Raw genomic sequence first — 9,907 nt, forward strand, 5'->3', positions numbered from 1 at the left:
CATTTATCTCTGGCCATCTTTACCCCCCTAAACAGCCCCTCCTTACCCACCTCTGTGTCTGATCTAACATCCTGTGACCAAAAGATAAAAATCTTTTAGAATGTATAACAGCAGACCACCTGGTCTCACCAATCAAAAGGCTAGGAATGCCATCAGATAGCATCTGAGACCTATAGTGAAAAACCTGTCACTTTGTTGTGACCCGTTTACTGAATGTATCCACCAATGTATTTGAAAAGTGTCTTGATTTATGACTTTTTTTTGTTCTGTTACTATGAAAATGTAAGACAATTGTTACCACAATGGAACATGGAATTTGGGTTAAACTGAGTCTGTGTTCCCAGGCCATGGTCACTCATATTTGATTCCAGAATAAACTATCCCTTATCCCCTTTGAGGTGAGAGTTATGCTTTTGCATCAACACAACCTCCCCCTCTCCAAGACACTCATGTCGTCTCCCACCCAGATACTGACGTGGTGTCTCCATGTTCCCTGATTTCTGACTGTTCCTGTTTCTTTCAGGTTCCCAGAGGAGTTCAATCTCAAATAGTCCCTCTCTCTCAAGGTGGCCCCTGATAGGACAAGGAGGAGGAGCAATATGGCCGGCAACATAGGGATTGCACCAAATCCCTGTCCTAGACTGAAGACCTGGGAAAACTCTGGGCTTCTCCTGTGGCTCTGATTGCCAGTCAGTTGTCATCACAGCTGATTTGTTTCTCTGTCCCCTCGGGGCCGGGGCTGGGAGAGGTGGACTGTCTCCTATATTTCCTGAACTGTCCTGTTTCTCCAAAGATTTTAGCTGTGTACTGAATGTATTAGGAATTTATTAGGAATTTAGAAATCAGAAATTAAAGATGAATATTGACTCTGTAAACTCTGAAACCAAACTGAACATTGCTGTGACACTGTGTGAAGTAGATAAGTAGATAAGAAGCTAAGTTGTAACCTAGCAACCAAACAGAACCTATGTGAGTTGAGTGCCTGTGTGTTGGTGATAAGTGACCACAGGGTGTGAGCCATATCTCAAGAAAACACTGAAGAAGTTACTGACAGAAGGACTTCAGCCAAAAAAGAAATATATAAAATCTGGTAGCTAAAAAGATTCTTTTGATGCTTGGCTACACGAGACTCTGAATCCGTGGGCCTCATCCCAGCACATTGCCCAAGACCTGAGACCAGCCTGAACTCTACCTGAAGTTCTGCCCGAGACCAGACCAGAGCCTCACCTGAGACCTGATCAAAGACCTCAGCCTGAGAGCCAGAGACTGACGGGAGCCTGCCACGACCAGATGTGATCAGAACCTGCGAGAGACAGCTCCACAGCGGGGGGGGGGCGGGGGGGGGGGCGGACGGGGGAAGCTCTCCCCACGGAGTGCCTGAAAGCTTAGACTCTGGGAGGGACCCCCAGAGACTTACGGACTCCTTACTGCTAGAGGACTGGGTTTCCCTTTGAGTGTTTGTATTGATGTGTGTTTGTTATGCTTTGACCTAGTAAACGCATATTGCAATCAAACAGCCGTGTGTGAGAATCTCTTCTGTCCATTGCGCCTGTCCTAAGCTCTCCCAAGAAGCAGTGACACATTTTGGATGTCACACTCAGGCCAGTGGCTTGAGACACATTCAGGACAGTTACTGTCAAGTAACTGCCTCCATTCAGGACAAGCTGTCTTATGATCTCTCTTGATTTCCTATCATTCTTTCCCTGTCTCTCCTCAGTACCTAATCTTTTCTATAACTCTTCTCATCCACATCCATCTTATCCTGAAAGTCTTGGTCATTTGGATTCTACCTTTGAATAGAAGCATTAATGAAAAGACGTAGAAGAAATCTTGGTTAGACAAGACAATGCAAAGTCTCTGACCTGTGGATCACAACATTTAGTCTGTTTTTGAAAGCAAGGTTTTGCATACAGGGTAGGCTTTGAATCCGGTGTCAAAGACTGACACACAGAATTGTTTACCAAGAGTTTCTGGAGAGACACACTTTAGGATTGACTTGCCAAGGTTAAAACACAACAAATGGTTCTTGTGAAACCCTCCTCCTTGGCCCCCCACCCTGGACTCCCGAGACCCCTGCCCCTCTTTAGGACGAACTGCTCTTTTTCGCTTCTGTAAACTGCTTGATTGCTTGGCTGAGAGGACAAGCTGCATTGACCCCATTTTGACTAGCTGTTTCAGGCAAGCCTGAACATACCCAGGCATACTGTAATCTCCACCTGCCACCCCCACCCCAGGAGGCTATAGGTCAAGCAAGCCCAGGCATATAGCAACCTTATAAGGTAGAAACAGAGACTTCTGGCCCCACAGATAACAGTCAGCACGTTCCACAGCCCTGAGGGTAGCACTCACCAATGAGAAACCTCCAGGACTACATCCCTTGTAACCAATCAATTCAAAAGTGCATTGGTGCGTGTGGGCTCCTTGGACCAATCAAGATGTGACTCTGTTATTCCCCTCCTCCCTTTGTCTGAAACCTATAAAAAGCTCCCTCTCCCTGCAATCAGGGCTCTCAGAAGACCTACCATGTTAGTTTGATCTGAGAATCAGAGCTTAAGCCTGAATAAAGACTTTTTGTTCTTGCATGCTCTCTGGACTCCGTGGTAATTCTTGGGGATCCGTTCTCTGGGCAAAACAGTTTTAACTTTTTCTGGCTATAAATGGCCAGACTTCGGAAATTTGCAGTTAGGGGGCTAGAGAGATGGCTCAGCAGTTAAGAGCACTGGCTGCTCTTCTAGAGGATCTGGGTTCCATTCTGAGCACCCACATTGTAGCTAACAACTGTCAGTAATTCCAGTTCCAGGGGATCCAACACGATACAGGTGCATTGACATACATGAAGGCAAAACATTCATACATATCAAATAAAAGTAAATAAAAAAAATAAATTTGCAGCAGTCTCAATGGACAAATCAGCTTTTCAAGCAACTATGATGGTCACCATGTTTAAGATGCAAAATCCCTGAATAACATTTTTATGAAGACCATATTCAAAACAGTCAAGGTTTAAGTGTTCTGGAAGCCAGAGCCACTAAAGTGACCCACAGCGTTAGGCTTGTCACAAGATGCACAGCACATTCTCCTAAATGTTGGGGCATTTAACGTCAATCAAAAGCAAAATGAAGTCAGTTTATGTGTCTATGATGTTGACCAAATATGTCAGTTCCTTCTAAAATGCTTTATTTATTTATTTTTTTTCATTTCCCTTCTTGTCAATAAGCACACAGTATGAAAAGGAATCCTTGCCTTGAGGTTTTAAAGATCAGGCTTCCCTTCTTGTGCCTTTAAGATAAAACATTGAGATATACTACCATGCTGCCCCTGCCTTCCTCTCATTGGTTTCCAAACTCATTCTCTCGGCTATGTCCTCTGCTCCACCCTTACACACCACCTCAGCATCAGTCATTATTTGTGGCTGTCTCTCTGAAGGAATAAATGCAACAGAGTAAAGAAGGCATGGGGACCCAGCTGTGGGCAGTGCAAAAGCAGACCTGTAAAACATGAGGGGAGATTCACCTGTAATTAAATGAACAACTCTTTTAAAGAGACAGCAGCATATAATTACGGATTGCAGTCTTCTCCAGTTCTAAGGAAAGCTTTCTATTTATTCTCAGCCTCTCCTTGCAGAACAGCCACTGCCCTTGTTCCCCATCTAGTGGTTAAAATCACTAAGAAAGGAAGCAGGCTTTGTACTCACTGTTAAGAAAACCAAATGGGACTAAAGCCCCCTGTAATAAATTAAACCACCTGGATAATTACACTGATTCTTCAATGATGCGAAGACAAGTCTTTGAAGCTTTGAACTTGTACTTAATGAAGAGAGTATTTCTTGTAATATTGAGATCGTTTTCAGAGGTCATTATTGCTCACAATTAGCTTAAATAAGTACTCTTTTACTGAGCCCTTTCCTCTTCTCAAAAGGAAGGATCTTTGGTATAATTTCCAGATGCTAGAAAGGGAGATTTCTGGCCAGTAATATTTTTATTCTCACGGGCATTTGCTCTAAGTGGCCTGTTTTATTTAGTTTAGTATCCCTCTCCTCCTCCCCTTCCCCCTCCTCCTCCCCTTCCTCTTCCTCCTCTCTCCCCCACCTCCCACGCACCCTTCTCCCTCTCTACATGGCTGTAAACTGACCCTAGAGTCTTATACTTGCTAGGCAAGCACTACCATATTCCCAACCCAACCTAAGCATATTTAAACAAACAACAAAGTGGGGAATGTCCTGACTCTTTTTCTTACAAACTCCATGCAAATGATTGATTGATCCCTACAGACAATCTCTCTAATGAAAGAGAGCCTTTAAGCTTGCTTCAGTTAATTTCAAGTAGTTACATGAGGCTCTGTGTTAAGAAATAGCATCTGATTGGCCTGAAAGCAATTTAGCCAAAGTAATCTGTCTCACTGCAGTTGAGCTCAAAGGAGGGTGTTCAAAACAAAAGCCTAATTGAAAATGAATATTTGGCAAAATATTCAATCGCAGTGCTTCTTAAATAAATTGTTAAAATGTGTTAGTACTACTAAGAATTTTTGGGGGGAGGCATGGAACTCTACTTTGCTAACTCATTATTTTTTTTAATTCATAGTCATTTGTTGCTGCTTTGTATGGACAAACAGGTCTCTAAACACTGGGAATTTTGAAACTCTGGGCAGTTTTATGGATGTTGTTTTAAGGAGAGATAATTTTATATGCCAATATATTGCAAAGAGCTAGATCTATTAGTAAAAGGATAAAAATACATTGAAGATATTGATAAAGACATGAAAATATTGGAAGGCAGGACATTATAGACTTTTGTGATACATCCAAAGAAGCACTATTCAGAGAATAGATGAGTGTTATTGCTTTGATTTAATTGTCCCAGGACCAAGGGTATACTTGGTTAAACACTATTGATCCAGTCACCCGTGGGCTTACAGGGATGAAATGGCCTTGGGATGAAGCTGAAGATACCAGTTCAATGGATCATTAATGTGAATGGTTCCTAGAAAGGTTGACATGAAGTGAGACTGTGAATTTGTTCATTCATTAGCAAATAAATAGTATTTCTATATACAAAAGGAAGCACTCTAAGAGCAAACATCATCTTTATGCTACAGGAAAAACAAACCATAAAGGGATTCCAAACCCCAAGTTAACCATTGTTAAACAGAATTTGCATGTCACTCAGAAGTCCTCTGCACCAAGTTATCAGAACAAGGGGGTTTTGTTGTTGTATAAGCACTAAACCAGGGTGTGATGCACAAAACTGCTTATTCTGCCAAGAGGCTATAAAAGTAAAAGGAAATTCCTCCCTTAGTTATCACCATGTGGCTACTGCACAGGGTTCCTCCCCTCCTTCCTATGGTCTGCACAGTCTTCAGGTTGCCATAAATAGTCCCCAAGTAAGAAAAACGGATTACACATAATTCCCCTAAACTCTGCTGCTGACTGGACTGACATGTGTTAGCTAATTGTCGTAACTGAAGAGAAAGTAAACATCTATATTGATGAGAGGAAATAGAAAGTAAACATCTATATTGATGAGAGGAAATAGCTTCTGAGCCTGAAGCAAGGCCTTGTCTCCACTGGGCTCTTCCTCTCTACAGGACTTGGGACTTGTCTGCACAGGGTTCCTCCACTCCTTCCTAATTATGCAAAGCTGTTAATCCCAGACCCATGAGAAAATCTGTTTGGGGTTGTAAAGCTGAGCTTTGTAGCTTCTAAAATCATTTACATATAGTTCAGAGAGATGGAGGAAGAGCTAACAAGTTTGCTTTAAAAAATCATTTAAAGAAAATGCATGTATTGGGGGTTTTGTGTCTTTATTGTGTGTGTGTGTGTGTGTGTGTGTGCCTGTTCACGAAGGTGTTTGTGTGTATGTACATGTACAATTGTGTATGTGTGTGTTCGTGACTGTTTGTATATATGTACATGCACATGTGTCTTTGTGTGGATACGTTCACAAGTGTGTGTTCACATGTATGTGTATATTCGTGAGTGGTGTTTGCATGCACATGTATGTGCATGCACTTATGAATGTGTGTTTGTGTGTGTGCACAGGCATGGGTGCATGTGGTGGCCTGAGGGCAACCTTGGTGTCATTCCTCAAGACACTCTTCTCCTTTTCCCGTTTCTGTTTTTAGGTTGGGACCCACTCTGGCCTCAAGCTCTCCAAGTACACTAGACACGAGATAGCAAGCCCCAGGGATTCACCTGTGTCCACCTCCCCAACCCTGGGAAGACATCATGCCCTCCTTTCTTCACATTGGTCCTGGGGCTCAGACTCAAGTCTCTGAATTTGTGAGACAGGTATCTCACCAAATGGGCCATCTCCACAGCCTGCTTCCCTGTTTTTAACATGGAGAATGAGGCCTTTTATTTTTCCCCCTCACAATTTGGGTCTTGCTGTCCTCACCCAGGACCAGCACATCCTCATCTGTGGATACTTTGCTGATTAGTTTTAAAGGCCAACCTGTCACAACCTTTCATCACCTGGGAGGAAAGGCTCCACTGCGGAATTATCCAGACTGGCCCATGGGCATGACTGTGGGGGATTGCCTTGCTTGTTAACTGATGCCCACTGTGGGCAGCACCATTCCCTGGGCCAGGGTTCCTGGGCTGCAGATAGTGCAGGGGGCACGTCAGGAGCAAGCAGACAGCGTGGGTCCATTTGTTGCTCTCTGCTCCTGACTGTGGATGTGGTGTGAACAGCAGTCTCCTGCTCTATGGCTTCCCTACCTTGATGGACTGTAACCTGGAATTATAGGCCAGATAACCTCATTTATGTCTATGTTGTTTGGGGTCATGGTGTTTTATCACAGGAACAGAAATGAAACTGGAGCAGATAGTGGTTTCCTCTCTGAGAGCTGTGCTTCACTGCAAGCTCCTCAACACAGTATTCTTTGCTGTTACCTCTTCTCCCTGTTCTCACTTGTCCTGGAAGCCAGCTGAAAGCCCTCTGCAGAGTCAGAAATGCTTTAACTCTGGAGCCCTCATGCCATGTCATTTGAGAATGCTGTCATGTGGCCTGTCCTTCCTTTGGCATATGTTCTGTAGACAGTGATGCACACGTGTATGCAGTTTATCCTTCATTCATAGCCAAGTAATGGGGACATGGCTTCGGAAGAAATCGTGGGCCAGCCTCCAGAGTCCAGTGGTTTGGGACAAGCCCTCAGAACGATGTAATCCATAGCAGCACTGAGAGATTGTTACTTAGCCTCAAGGACGCTACAAAGAATTTGCATTAGGGAAATGAATGGAGTTCAAGAAATGTGGTTGTTAAACCTGTTATACCTTTCAAATCTTATATGGTAGCCAGCATATAAGACCTGGGAAGTAAGTTAATAAAAAAAAAAAAAAAAAAAAAAAGCTTATCAAAGCTCTCCACCTCTGGGTGATCCTGTGACTCTAAACATTGGTGCAGCTTCCCTTTGGTACATTATGAATCTGCACCTGGAAACCTTAAATGCAAACTGCTTGCCAGGGTGTCTGAATGAATGTCAAGGTGGTAGGCAGTTTGAGGAGGCACAGGAGGGCTGTCAGCCTCTGCTAGAAAACACTGCTGTTACCACAGAGAAGATGACCACTGGCAGTCACCAAGTTCATCCATCCCACTTTCCAGCAGACGCAGCTGTGTTTCAGAAAATGTCTGATTTGTGAGGCAGTTAGATAAATGGTTGTAGATGTTCACCTAAGGTACTGAGGGAACACAGCCAAACTTTGAGAGGAAGAGCAAAACCAAAATGTTTTCTGAAAGAATTATGCCAATAATATATAAATGAAAATTCAAATCTACAGAGACCTAAAAATAATTTCATAACTTTTTAATCCATAGAAACATGAATGGAAAGATAAAGTTAGGTCTTTTATTCCTTCAAAGACACTTGTTTAAAAAAGAAAAAAAAAAACACCAGCCATGGTGGTGCTGCCTTTAATCCCAGCACTCGGGAGGCAGAGGCAGGCAGATCTCTGTGAGTTCAAGGCCAGCCTGGTCTACATAGTGAGTTCCAGGCTAGCTGGGGCTACAAGGAGACCCTGTTTCAAAAGGACAAAAAAGAAAAAAAAAAGAAAAAGAAAAGAAAATACAAAACAGACAAAATTATGACTTGTGCAGAAATTAGGCTTCTCTGGCTCTAACCCCACTCTTTGAAAAACAAATTGTGCAGCAACACTTACAGTAGGTGTTCAGACTGATGGATTTCAGTAACTGTACTGAACCGTGGTAGCTTGGTTGGAACTGCCACCTCAGTTTCTCTGGAGCAGCTCTGGTCTCAACACAGACACTTTGACCTCAGTTTCTGTGCTTTGAGTCTGTCCTCAGCATGACTCAGGGCTCCATCATGAATGGATGCAGGCAGGCACGTTTGGAGAACCATTTGTGTGCTCTTTCTTTTGAGGGTTTCCTGCTCTTATTCGCTGCCCTGCTTTACTTGTTCACTTCTGGTTTCCTAGAGCAGAAAATCCAGCTTTTATTCACATCTTGTAGGAATGACTTTTACAACATGGACTTGGTCTGGCCTAAAGACCATTAGGGTTTAACCTTGCAACCAAATGTTAGAGTGTAAACAAGCTCATTGAACCATGTGCTCCTCTTGTGACCAGGGCATCTGACATTAATCCCTCAGGGCCCCACCTTGCCCTCCACCCAAAATAGTGAATGAATGTGGGTGTACTTGATGAAGTATCAAAGTCCTGTGAGCAGTGTGTCTTTCTCATTGAAAACAATGAGAATTGAGAAGTCTGCTTGATATTGTGTGTGTGGTTTTAGTCCTAGGGATCAAAGGGCAAGAGTCTCTGATAAGGGTGGCTCCTTCCCTGTTTGATGCTGGAAAGAATGCTTCAATAAAAGTATGAGCAAAGCCTGGCTGGAGAACACAGTTCCATCAGACAGCAGAAGGAACAGGTGGTACTCTGAATTCTGGTCCACTCTTGGTTTTAAAATGAGCATTAAGAGTCAGGCTGTTTCTTTATTCAGGCTTAGAAATACCACAGCACATGTACCCACAAACACAATAGAATAGCATTTATGGATACAAATAGCATTTCCCATACAAGAATGAACTGCCTTTGTTTCTTCACATTCTGGGTCTCTAGGAACTTCCTTTGTGCATACTCAGGTTTCTTAGTTATTTCTTGTGGAGCTTTGCTTAAGAGCTGTGGCCATTTCCGTAGTGCTAGGAGTGGGGTTTCTGCAGGCCCTTCTCCAGCTCTCATTCCAACATTCAACTCCCATCATTATCACAAATCTCCAAAGATGACATGCTCATTCTCTATGAGAGAGAGGTAACATACTCACACCCTAGAGTCTCCTATGAAACAAAGAACTGCTTTGGTTTCTTTACCAGGGATCCCTGTTCTATGATGTTCAGATCTAAGAACAAGAATGGAAGATGTGTTGGTTGTTGGGACTCAGGTTTACTTTGCTTAGCGGGGGACCTACTGGTTTTGGGGCAGAGGACTTGATCGGCGACAGAGTCTTAGACCCTGGGACATGTGTCTTTCCAACAAGCCAATTTATTTTAAAATTCAGATGGTTTTTATACATCCCAAGGGACTAGCAGTCACATGGGATATGGAAGTCACATACAAAGATTTAGGGTACAAAGAAACAGGACATTTAGTCTGTTAGTTGGCACCAGAAGGATTCGTAAACTTTTACTCAAGGTTATCAATGCCCATCCTTGTGTTCAATATACACAAGTCAATAAACATCATCAATCATATAAATGGATTCAAAGACAAAAAAAATACATCGTTATTTGTCGGATGCTCCAACAGGTATGGCACAGGGAAAGAGGCCAGGACCAGCCTGGGTCCCTCTCTTAGGGGCTGAGCGGGATGGTGAGTGTCGGCGACTCAAAAACCACACTGAGTCAGGAGTCTTGTCGAGGCAGGAACTCACTTTATTGCGTTGGGCATCAACTTATATAG

The sequence above is a fragment of the Nannospalax galili genome, unplaced genomic scaffold (assembly GCF_000622305.1).
Source record: "Nannospalax galili isolate Female #2095 unplaced genomic scaffold, S.galili_v1.0 scaffold267, whole genome shotgun sequence".
In the NCBI taxonomy this organism is placed as follows: Eukaryota; Metazoa; Chordata; class Mammalia; order Rodentia; family Spalacidae; genus Nannospalax; species Nannospalax galili.